This window comes from Salvelinus namaycush, chromosome 32, assembly GCF_016432855.1.
Source record: "Salvelinus namaycush isolate Seneca chromosome 32, SaNama_1.0, whole genome shotgun sequence".
NCBI lineage: Eukaryota > Metazoa > Chordata > Actinopteri > Salmoniformes > Salmonidae > Salvelinus > Salvelinus namaycush.
Genome location: NC_052338.1, coordinates 2,301,587 through 2,314,671, shown reverse-complemented (window position 1 = coordinate 2,314,671; position 13,085 = coordinate 2,301,587).

The following is a 13,085-nucleotide window of genomic DNA, read 5'->3' as shown; positions in this document are numbered from 1 at the left end:
TCCCTGTTCCGAGTCTGTAATAGCAACATGTTTCAAGCAGACCACCATAGTCCCTGTGCCCAATAACACTAAGGTAACCTGCCTAAATGACTACCAACCCGTAGCACTCACGTCTGTAGCCATGAAGTGCTCACATATAAACCATTATCCCAGAAACCCTAGACCCACCTAATTTGCATACCGCCCCAACAGATCCACAGATGATGCAATCTCTATTGCACTCAACACTTCCCTTTCCCACCTGGACAAAAGGAACCCCTATGTGAGAATATTATTCATTGACTACAACTCAGCGTTCAACACCATAGTGCCCTCAAAGCTCATCACTAAGCTGAGGACCCTGGGACTAAACACCTCCCTCTGCAACTGGATCCTGGACTTCCTGACAGGCAGCCCCCAGGTGGTAAGGGAAGGTAACAACACATCCGCCACGCTGATCCTTAACACGGGGCCCCTCAGGGGTGTGTGCTCAGTCCCTTCCTGTACTCCCTGTTCACTCATGACTGCACGGCCAGGCACAACTCCGACATCATCATTAAGTTTGCCGATGAAGAAACAGTGATAGGCCTGAACACTGACAACGACGAGACCGCCTATAGGGAGAAGGTCAGAGACCTGGCCGTGTGGTGCCAGGACAACAACCTCTCCCCCAACGTGATCAAGACAAATGAGATGATTGTGGAATACAGGAAAAGGAGGACCGAGCCTGCCCCCCATTCTCATCGACGGGGCTGTAGTGGAGCAGGTTGAGAGCTTCAAGTTCCTTTGCGTCCACATCACCAACAAACTAACATAGTCCAAGCACACCAAGACAGTCGGGAAGAGGGCACAACAAAACCTATTCCCCCCTAGAAGACTGAAAAGATTTGGCATGGGTCCTCAGATCCTCAAAAGGTTCTACAGCTGCACCATCGAGAGCATCCTGACGGGTTGCATCACTGCCTGGTATGGCAACTGCTCGGCCTCCGACCGCAAGGCACTACTAAGGGTAATGCGTACGGCCTAGTACATCACTTTGGCCAAGCTTCCTGCCATCCAGGACCTCTATACCAGGCAGTGTCAGAGGAAGGCCCAAAAGATTGTCATAGACTCCAGTCACCCTAGTCATAGACTGTTCTCTCTGCTACCTCACAGCAAGCGGTACCGGAGCGCCAAGTCTAGTTCCAAGAGGCTTCTAAACAGCTTCTACTGCCAAGCCATAAGACTCCTGAACATCTCATCAAATGGCTACCCAGACTACTTGCATTGCCACTCCCCTCTCCCCCTCTTTTATGCTGCTGCTACTCTCTGTTATTATTAATGCATAGTCACTTTAATACCTACGGGTATATATTACCTCAATTACCTTGTCTAACCAGTGTCCTCGCACATTGACTCTGTACCGGTACCCACTGTATATAGCCTCGCTATTGTTATTTTACTGCTGCTCTTTAATTATTTGTTACTTTATTTCTTATTTTTGTAGGTATTTTTCTTAAATCTGCATTGTTGGTTAAGAGCTTGTAAGTAAGCATTTCAATAAGGTCTACACCTGTTGTATTCAGCGCATGTGACAAATAAGATTTGACTTGAAATAAATAGGCGAAAATATATAGCTCTGAACTAATCGGATGTTTTTGGCATCAAGTGTCTCTTTCTCGTCAGCCTAAAATGGCTGCCTATGCTCATTTTCAGTGACCCCTGCTGTGCACAAACAAAGCACAATCTGAGCAAAGGCATCATTAAAGGGTTTAAAGCCCTCTTATGACTTCAGAACGAATGCAAACGAACTGGCAGTTTTTCAACCAACGTGTTCCATGTGCCTGATTTGGCACGGGATCAGGCTCTGCCTTGCCACCCCCCATGGATCTGTTGCAAGCTGTTGACTGAGCGCTGACTGGCTCGATGATGAAAAGGAACCTGTGATACACCACAGAAAAACAGACCTCTAGTCTGGCAGATTTGCACTTTCCACTCATAACCACATGCATGCGTAACTTTGACTTCATCTGTTTTCTTTTTCATCTGTTTGTCTTTATCTCCAAGATGATCCAACTTTGGTTGTTAGCTTGTATGCTGACACAAACCTTCGCCTAATACATCAAAAGATCCTTGTTGATGTCAATGTTTTGCATCAGACAATCAAAAAAGGTCAACAGAACTCTAGACTAAAGCACTAACTTCCATTTTGGCTTTAATACCAAATCTTCAAAAATGACATTGCCTTCAACACAGTTTGAGTATGTTTATGGTTTAGCGATAAATCTGCAATCTAATGTAGCCTAGAGCCAGTAATACACAAAGCTCTCCCGTTAGAAATAACCTTTCCACTACTAGAGCTCTTCGTTAAGTCTCCTTGCATTTTGCTTACGATGCACGTGAGAGGATTACCATTAGTGTTATTGCTGTGTGTTGGGCAAAAGGCTATTCGCAAGAGGGAAGCTTTTGATTTAGTACAGTACTGTAACTTGAAACGCAGAGCCAAATCCATAATAATGATCGCATAATAATGGAAAGTCTCTACCAGCCGGCCCACTGATGAGGCTGACATGCTGTCCAGACCGCTAGCGCACATGTTGATGTTGTCCACACACACCAGACACGCAGGTTGAAATATCAAAACGAACTCTGAACCAACGAAACTCAGCAAAAAAAGAAACGTCCTCTCACTGTCAACTGCGTTTATTTTCAGCAAACTTGACGTGTAAATATTTATATGAACATAAGATTCAACAACTGAGACATAAACTGAACAAGTTCCACAGATATGTGACTAACAGAAATGGACTAATGTGTCCCTGAACAAAGGGGGGGTCAAAATCAAAAGTAACAGTCAGTATCTGGTGTGGCCACCAGCTGCATTAAGTACTGCAGTGCATCTCCTCCTCATGGACTGCACCAGATTTGCCAGTTCTTGCTGTGAGATGTTACCCCACTCTTCCACCAAGGCACCTGCAAGTTCCCGGACATTTCTGGGGGGAATGGCCCTAGCCCTCACCCTCCGATCCAACAGCTCCAGACGTGCTCAATGGGCTTAAGATCCGGGCTCTTCGCTGGCCATGGCAGAACACTGACATTCCTAACTTGTAGGAAATCACGCACAGAACGAGCAGTATGGCTGGTGGCATTGTCATGCTGGATGAGCCTGCAGGAAGGGTACCACATGAGGGAGGAGGATGTCTTCCCTGTAACGCACAGCGTTGAGATTGCCTGCAATGACAACAAGCTCAGTCCCATGATGCTGTGACACACCGCCCCAGACTATGACGGACCCTCCACCTCCAAATCGATCCCGCTCCAGAGTACAGGCCTCGGTGTAACGCTCAGTCCTTCGACGATAAACGTGAATCCGACCATCACCCCTGGTGAGACAAAACAGCTACTCGTCAGTGAAGAGCACTTTTTGCCAGTCCTGTCTGGTCCAGCGACGGTGAGTTTGTGCCCATAGGTGATGTTGTTGCCGGTGATGTCTGGTGAGGACCTGCCTTACAACAGGTCTACAAGCCCTCAGTCCAGCCTCTCTCAGCCTATTGCGTACAGTCTGAGCACTGATGGAGGGATTGTGCGTTCCTGGTGTAACTCGGGCAGTTGTTACCATCCTGTACCTGTCCTACAAGTGTGATGTTCGGATGTTCCGGTCCTGTGCAGATGGTGTTGCACGTGGTCTGCCACTGTGAGGACGATCAGCTGTCTGTCCTGTCTCCCTGTAGCGCTGTCTTAGATGTCTCACAGTACGGACATTGCAATGTATTGCCCTGGCCACATCTGCAGTCCTCATGCCTCCTTGCAGCATGCCTAAGGCACGTTCACGCAGATGAGCAGGGACCCTGGGCATCTTTCTTTTGGTGTTTTTCAGAGTTGGTAGGACACTAAAGAGGCCTTTCTAAGTTTTCATAACTGTGACCTTATTTGCCTACCGTCTGTAAGCTGTTAGTGTCTTAACGACCGTTCCACAGGTGCATGTTCATTAATTGTTTATGGTTCATTGAACAAGCATGGGAAACAGTATTTCAACCCTTTACAATGAAGATCTGTGAAGTTATTTGGATTTTTACGAATTATCTTTGAAAGACTGTGTCCTGAAAATGGGCCGTTTCTTTTTTTGCTGAGTTTATATTAATTTGGGGACAGGTCGAAAAGCATTCAACATTTATGGCAATTTAGCTAGCTAGCTTGCTGTTGCTAGCTAATTTGTCCTGGGATATAAACATTGGGTTGTTATTTTACCTGAAATGCACAAGGTCCTCTACTCCGACAATTAATCCACAGATAAAAAGGTTAACCGATTTAGTTTCTAGTAATCTCTCCTCCTTCAGGCTTTTTCTTCTTTGGACTTTATATGGCAGTTTGCAACCACCAACTGGACTGGAGTGTGAAACCTCAGTTCATCTTTCAATAACCCTCGTGGGTATATGCTCCTAAAAACCAATGAGGAGATGGGAGAGGCGGGACTTGCAGCACTATGAGTTATGATTCAAACAGCAAAGGCGGTGTAATGCTACCATTGCATTTCAATGTACTACTGACAGATTCTGTGATATCAACTTTGAGGACTGTTATAACTCAATGTGATGTTTGGAAGAGAGGCAGTTATGATAGACCTTGAGACCACATTTTGTATGCCTTATGGGCCCAAGCATTATGTCTTTGTTAGATGTGTTCTGTGAAAAGTAATAAGCCAGAGAATAATAATAAAAAAGTTAAATTGAAAATGTGTCATGTTTTGTTCCCCAAATAGTGTGACATTTAAATAGGTTAATTCATCTGATATTCTGAGAATCAGTCTAAACGTCTCCTCACTGCTGAAGGACGTTTATTTTATTTCACCAGGAAAGTAACATTGAGATTGACATCTCTTTTTCAAGTGAGCCCTGGCCAGGACAGACAAGTCAAACTCACAGCTACCATCCATACAGTTTCTCAGGTGAAAAGCATGTGTTGACTTGCATTGTACAGAGTATATTCATTCATGATGTGATAAGAAAGATGGCGCCGGAGAAGAAGGCAGACGTTTTACGTGCCCCCAGCCTATAGTTTTTAAAATAACTTCTAGACATCAGGACTGGGATTACTCACCACGGACTAGCAGAATCCTTTTTTTCCTTTCTCGACTCTGACGAGCCCGAAGCAAATGACATACTGTTTCCTCAGAAACAGGCCTCAATCTCCGTGATCTCTGTGAAGAGGAGGCAGAGAAAGAGGCGCCGAAGCAGGCTGCCTTCTGAGAATTCATAGGCAATCGAATAAACCCCCACTTCCCTCCATTCTGCTAGCAAACGTGCAATCCTTGGAGAATACAATCGACGAGTTATGCGGGAGATTAAACTACCAATGGGACATAAAAATCTGAAACATCTTATGCTTCACGGAGTTGTGACTGAACGACTACAATGTAAACATACAGCTGGCTGGATATACGATGTACCGGCAGGATAGAACATCGGCGTCTGGTAAGACAAGGGCCGGTGGACTATGTATTTGTGTAAATAACAGCTCGCCCTCCATTTGGCAAATCTGATCATAACTCTATCTTCCTGATTCCCGCTTACAAGCAAAAAAAGCAGGAAGCACCAGTGACTAGATCAATAAAAAAGTGGTCAGATGAAGCAGATGCTAAGCTACAGGACTGTTTTGCTAGCACAGACTGGAATATGTTCTGGGATTCCTCCGATGGCATTGAGGAGTACACCACATCAGTTATTGGCTTCATCAATAAGTGCATCGATGACGTCGTCCCCACAGTGACAGTACGTACATACCCCAACCAGAAGCCATGAATTACAGGCAGCATCCACACTGAGCTATTGGCTAGAGAACCATCAAACAGGCAAAGCATCAACACAGGACTAAGATTGAATCGTTCTACACCGGCTCTGACGCTCGTCGGATGTGGCAGGGCTTGCAAACCATTACAGACTACAAAGGGATGTACAGCCGAGAGCTGCTCAGTGACACGAGCGTACCAGACGAGCTAAACTACTTCTGTGCTCGTTTAGAGGCAAATAACACTGAAACATGCATGAGAGGACCATCTGTTCCGGCAGACTGTGTGATCACGCTCTCCGCAGCCAATGTGAGTAAGACCTTTCAACAGGTCAACATTCACAAGGCTGCGGGGCCAGACGGATTACCAGGACGTGTACTGCGAGCATGCGCTGACCAACTGGCAGGTGTCTTCACTGACATTTTCAACCTCTCCCTGTCCGAGTCTGTAATACCTACATGTTTCAAGCAGGCCGCCATGGTGCCTGTGCCCTAGAACACTAAGGTAACCTGTCTAAATGACTGCCGACCCATAGCACTCACGTCTGTAGCCATGAAGTGCTTTGAAAGGCTGGTCATGGCTCACATCAACACCATTATCCTAGAAACCCTAGACACACTCCAATTTGCATACCTCCCGAACAGATCCACAGATGATGCAACCTCTATTGCACTCCACACTGCCCTTTCCCACCTGGACAAAAGGAACACCTATGTGAGAATGCTATTCATTGACTACAGCTCAGCATTAAACACCATAGTGCCCTCAAAGCTCATCAATGAGCTAAAGACCATGGGACTAACCACCTCCCTCTGCAACTGGATCCTGGACTTCCTGACGGGGAGCCCCCAGGTGGTAAGGGAAGGTAACAACACATCCGCCACGCTGATCCTTAACACGGGGCCCCTCAGGGGTGCGTGCTCAGTCCCCTCCTGTACTCCCTGTTCAATCATGACTGCAGGGCCAGGCACGACTCCAACACCATCATTAAGTTTGCCGATGACACAAGAGTGGTAGGCTTGAACCCTGACAACGACGAGACAGCCTATAGGGAGGAGGTCAGAGATCTGGCCGTGTGGTGCCAGGACAACAACCTTTCCCTCAACATGATCAAGACAAAGGAGATGATTGTGGACTACAGGAAAAGAGGACCGAGCACGCCCCTATTCTCATCGACCGTGCTGCAGTGGAGCAGGTTGAGAGCTTCAAGTTCCTTGGTGTCCACATCACCAACAAACTAACATGGTCCAAGCACACCAAGACAGTCATGAAGAGGGCATGACAAAACCTATTCCCCCTCAGGAGACTGAAAAGATTTGGCATGGGTCCTCAGATCCTCAAAAGGTTCTACAGCTGCACCATCGAGAGCATCCTGACAGGTTGCATCACTGCCTGGTATGGCAACTGCTCGGCCTCCAACTGCAAGACAGTACAGAGGGTAGTGCGTACGGCCCTGTACATCACTGGGGCCAAGCTTCCTGCCATCCAGGACCTCTATACCAGGCAGTGTCAGAGGAAGGCCCTAAAAATTGTCAAAGACTCCAGCAATGTTTTCTCTGCTACCACACGGAAAGCAGTACAGGAGCACCAAGTCTAGGTCCAAGAGTCTCTAAACAGCTTCTACCCCCAAGCCATAAGACTCCTGAACATCTCATCAAATGGCTACCCAGACTTTTTCCATTGCCCCCCCCCCCCCCCCCCCCTTTTCCATTACCTCAACTGACTCTGTATCGGTACCCCCTTGTATATAGTCTCGGTATTGTTATTTTACTGCTGCTCTTTAATTACTTGTTACTTTTATCACTTATTCTTATGTTTTTTTTTTAAACTGCATTGTTGGTTAGGGGCTCGTAACTAAGTATTTCATTGTAAGGTCTACACCTGTTGTATTGATTTGATGTTATGAATTAACCTTTGACCTCCAGGCCAATAGCTCCTGGTCCTGTGGTATAGGCCTACCATCAGTTGCCACTAGATTTAGTGTTATAAAGCACTTCATTTTGACAGTGTAGTTGGGAATGTTAGTAATGAAATAGTGTATATTCATAAATGACTGCTTCATTATTGTTATCAGATAACGCCTACACCTACCCATGACACAGGTTTATACATTTCCACAGAAAAGCATATGAAAATATAATGAATTATTTGAATAGTATAGTCAACAGATTTAATTATTTGTAAAGAATATTCAACCGGTTCAATCGACACTGTTAAATTCAAAGAAAGATTATTTTCATGTTTTTGTCTGATTTTATGTGGAATTGTATGAATCTGTGTTATGAGTAGGTGTAGTCATTATCTGATACCAAGATAGATCGATCAATTACCTGTTATTCACTAACACGCCCAACTATCAAATACTCCCCTTTCTTGGAACCATGAGCTGTTGGCCTGGAAGCCAAACGTTAACACGTAACATCAACGTCAAATCATGAATTACCTTGAACAAATATTCTGAATAGATGTTTGTATGAGATGTGCTCCTTGTGGTCCTCTGTGGCTCAGTTGATAGAGCAAGGCACTTGCAATGCCAGCTCAGTGGATTCGATTCCTGGGACCACCTGTACGTTAAATGTATGCATGCATGACTGTAAATTGCTTTGGATAAAAGCGTCTGTTAAATGACATAAAATATGTTTGATAGATTTAGAGTTGACACACCATTGTTTCTACATTGCTGGTAAAAGGATGGTTCATTTTGAATGATTATTTTGTTTTGAAACATAAAGTGATACATTCTGTGAAAGTCAAACTCATCTGAGTTCACTAAAACAGAAAGACACGCTAAGTGTTACTTAATAATTATCTTCGTTGCAGACACTCCCTAGTGATTTTGCGTGTTCTTTCTGTAGACTTTTTTTTTGTTTTGAAATTTTGCCTAACAATTTCATGAGAGGACTGGTTTTGGCATCGGAGGATCTGACAGAGAGGCAGCAAGAGAGAGAGAGAGATGACTTATGCACACAGAATGTTCCCCCTGTTTTTCGGCACTCCCTCTGCTTGCTGAGCTGGTGAGAGGCATAGGCTACAACAGTGTGAGAGGAGCTCCGAAAACTGGGAACAAACAAACCAGAGATCGAGCAAGAAGGGAAGGATAGAAGGTCACACTTAGGTCCTCGCCAGTCCTACAGGGATCCAGAGACATTGACAGCACTAAGATTAGAGTCATCAACACAGACAAGAGTTTAAAGCCAGAGAAAGTATAGCTAATCCTTCTAGCATACATAAAAACCCTTTCCTCTCCTACACATTTCACAGTAAACCTAAGAACCTTCAAAAAGATAGGAATATGGCAAAGTCAGAGAGGTAGGAGGACAAAAAGACAGAAATAAAGGGATGAACTGGGCTGAAAAGAGAGCAAGAGAGAGGGTCAGGCAGAGAGAAAGAGAAAGTCTGGGTAAGTGACAAGGTCAGGAAAGCTGAGCTAGAGCTGGAAAACAAGATAGATGACCCTGGCAGAGGCATGATGGGTGAGAAGAGCGTGTGACAGGACTATTTGCCGGGAAGAGCAGACCACACCCAGACCACGCTCCGATGGCAGGGTGCCAGGATGCACCCTGATTAAAGAGAGAGCCTGAGCCGAGCTGCCTGGCTGTGTTGTTGACAGTGACCAGTCTGTCTTCCTTTCCTTCAGCCCTCTGTGACCCTGACCCGTAGGCCTACTCTCTATCTGTCATTTCTAGCCAGTGGGCTAGGCAACCGCTCAGGGGGCTCTCCTTCCTAACACTTTGGCGAGCTATGTTCTATTTATGTTCATTTGACATTGATGTAAATGTAATCTGCACACACCACTGCATAATAAATAACTAGAATGAGATTATAAAGTCAGCCACAGGTCAGCCTATTTTGTTCACTCTGTTCCGTTTCCACAACCACAGTACCGCCCAGCAAGGTTACAGATGCTACAACATGGGTGCGCCACAAATGTCACCCTATTCCCTATATAGTGCACTACTTTTGACCAGGGCACATAGGGCTGGTAAATAGTAGTGCACAAAAAAAATGATTAGTGTGCAATTTTGGACGCATTCATTGACTAACATAACTTTAGATAACATCCCCCTAGGCTCTGGAAACTCCAGATTATTGTATCCTCCCTACTCCGTGATTGGGTTAAACGTCCGCTGGCGATGACCATGCTGTGTCCTGCTGATTGGTTGGTTGACTCGGTCCACAGGGCTAGACCAGCTGGCTGTGCCAAACCCACTCTGTTGTAATCCTAATGTGGTCCTCTCCCTGTGTCTCTGGCATCAGTCCTGCTTTTTATGTTGTATATGCAGCTCTTGTACATGCAGCAACTATGCCTATGAATATGGACTGCTGATGTAAAATGCTGTTTGTCCTGACCTATGAAATCTCGTAGTTTTTGGAAATGGTTATGTCACAGTGCATTCAGAAAGTATTCAGACCCCTCGACTTTGTTACACATTTTGTTACGTCACAGCCTTATTCTAAAATGAATTAAATTGGATTTTTTCCTCATCAATCAACACACAATAACCCATAATGACAAAGCAAAACAGGTTTTTAGATTTTTTTTGCAAAATTCTGAAAGAAAAAAAAACTAGCACATTTACGAAAGTATTCAGACTTTTTAGTCAGTACTTTGTTGAAGTACCTTTGGCAGCGATTACAGCCTCGAGTGTTCTTGGGTATGACGCTACAAGCTTGGAACACCTGTATTTGCAGAGCTTCTCCCATTCTTCTCTGCAGATCCTCTCAAGCTCTGTCAGGTTGGAGAGGGAGCGTTGCTGCACAGCTATTTTCAGGTCTCTTCAGTGATGTTCGATGGGTTTCAAGTCCGGCCTCTGGCTGGCCCACTCAAGGACATTGAGACTTGTCACTAAGCTACTCCTGCGTTGTCTGGCTGTGTGCTTAGGTTCATTGTCCTGTTGGAAGGTGAACCTTCGCACCAGTCTGAGGTCCTGAGCACTCTGGATCAGGTTTTCATCAAGGATCTCTCTGTACTTTGCTCTGTTCATCTTTCCCTCGATCCTGACTAGTCTCCCAGTCCCTGCCGCTGAAAAACATCCCCACAGCATGATGCTGCCACCACCATGCCTCACCGTAGGGATGGTGCCAGGTTTCCTCCAGACGTGACGTTTGGCATTCAGGTCAAAGAGTTCAATCTTGGTTTCATCAGACCAGGGAATCTTGTTTCTCATGGTTTGGGAGTCCTTTTGGCAAACTCCATGCGGGCTGTCATGTGCCTTTTACTGAGGAGTGGCTTCCGTCCGGCCACTCTACCATAAAGGCCTGATTGGTGGAGTGCTGCAGAGATGTTTGTCCTTCTGGAAGGTTCTTCCATCTCCACAGAGGAACTCTGGAGCTCTGTAGAGTGACCATAGGATTCTTGGTCACCTCCCTGACAAAGGCCCTTCTCCTGCGATTGCTCAGTTTGGCTGGACGGTCAGCTCTAGGAACAGTGTTGGTGGTTACAAACATCTTCCATTTAAAAATTATGGAGGCCACTGTGTTCTTGGGAACCTTCAATGCTGCAGACATTGTTTGGTACCCTTCCCCAGATCTGTGCCTCGACACAATCCTTTCTCGGAGCTCTACAGACAATTTCTTCAACCTCATATGGCTTGGTTTTTGCACTGACGAACTGTCAACTGTGGGACCTTATAGACAGGTGTGTTCCTTTCCAAATCATGCCCAATCAATGTGTAGAAACATCTCAAGGATGATCAATGTAAGCAGGATTCCCCAGAGCTCAATTTCAAGTGGCATAGCAAAGTGTCTGAATACTTATGTAAATAAGGTATTTCTAAAAAACTGTTTTTGCTTTATCATTATGGGGTATTTTGTGTAGATTGATGAGGAAAACATTTAATTTAATCTATTTTAGAATAAGGATGTAACTTAACAAAATGTGGAAAAGGGGAAGGGGTCTGAATACTTTCCTAATCCACATATGGCTACATGTCTAACTGCACTGACGCTTGATGTTTAGCCTAAAATGTTTTGTTTTGTTATTATTTACAGAAATGTGCACTACCGACCATGCTTTGCCCTTTTTTTGTTTTTACAGTTGAAGACATTGTTCTCAGCCTGGCTTTTCTCGTCTTTGCTGTGTCTAGACTGCCCTTACGTTCAGTACGGGCGCTAATGATTTTACATCTGTTAGTCAACACTCTTCACGTTTACTTATGTCAGGGCAGTGGAGGAGCAAGTCAACAGAGGAGCAGTTCTCCTCAACAGGCTCCCATTATGTTCTCGCTCTCTGAAGGATCAACTGTCTGCTGGACCTAATTTATGACAACCACTTTGAAAACACAGGGGAGTGCTGTGGCACCACACTTTGGTGCCACAGCTGCTTTTACTGTCACAGCCATAAAGCTCCTCTGGGAAGAATGAAAGGGAGAGAAAGGAAGAGAACAATGGATGGAAAATACAAACAGAGCAGGAGAGGACTACTAAGATGGGGATATGAAGGAGAAATGAGAAGGACGGGGAGAAATTGGCCTTTGGAAAACTGGCGTGAACATCTGTATTTAACTCACTATTAATCTGAGTGATCATTATTATAGATATCAACTTATCTCTGTGATGTTCTTTCCACTGTAATATAACAGAAATCTGTTAGGAGGGGATAAAAAAAAAATTGGAGAAATTATAAAGTCAGAGGAAGGGAAACCACTAATTGTTCTTGTTTTCACAAAAATATATTTTATTTCACATTTATCATAATTATCAAATGGGTTCTTTATATAATCTTCTATATATGTATATACACATAATACACTTTACTTACACATATACAAAATAAGGTAACAAAAAGGATTGACTCAATGTTAGCCATATAATGTTGTCTGTTGTTCAAACCACCCTGTGAAGTTGGGCTTGGCAGCTGTGATTGATACTGTGTCTTGTGGTTTCAGTGAGTTTTGTGTGCCTGACTGGGTGTGTAGGCCTATAATCTTACCCTAGCAGTATAACCCTGACTGGCAAATTACATTATAATACAACCAAATTGTAAATTACACTACATGACCAAAAGTATGTGGATACCTGCTCATCAAACATCTCATTCCAAAATCATGGGCATTAATATGGAGTTGGTCCCCCCCTTTGCTGCTATAACAAACTCTACTATTCTTGGAAGGCTTTTCACTAGATGTGTGAAGATTGCTGCCCTGGATTTGCTTCCATTCAGCCACAAGAGCACTAGTGAGGTCGGGCACTGATGTTGGGTGATTAGGCCGGGCTCGCAGTCATCGTTCCAATTTATCCAAAGGTGTTTGATGGGGTTGAGGTCAGGACACTATGCATTGGGGCAGGTAGCATTCTCCTGGCATCCGCCAAACCCAGATGGTGATGTGTGATTCATCACTCC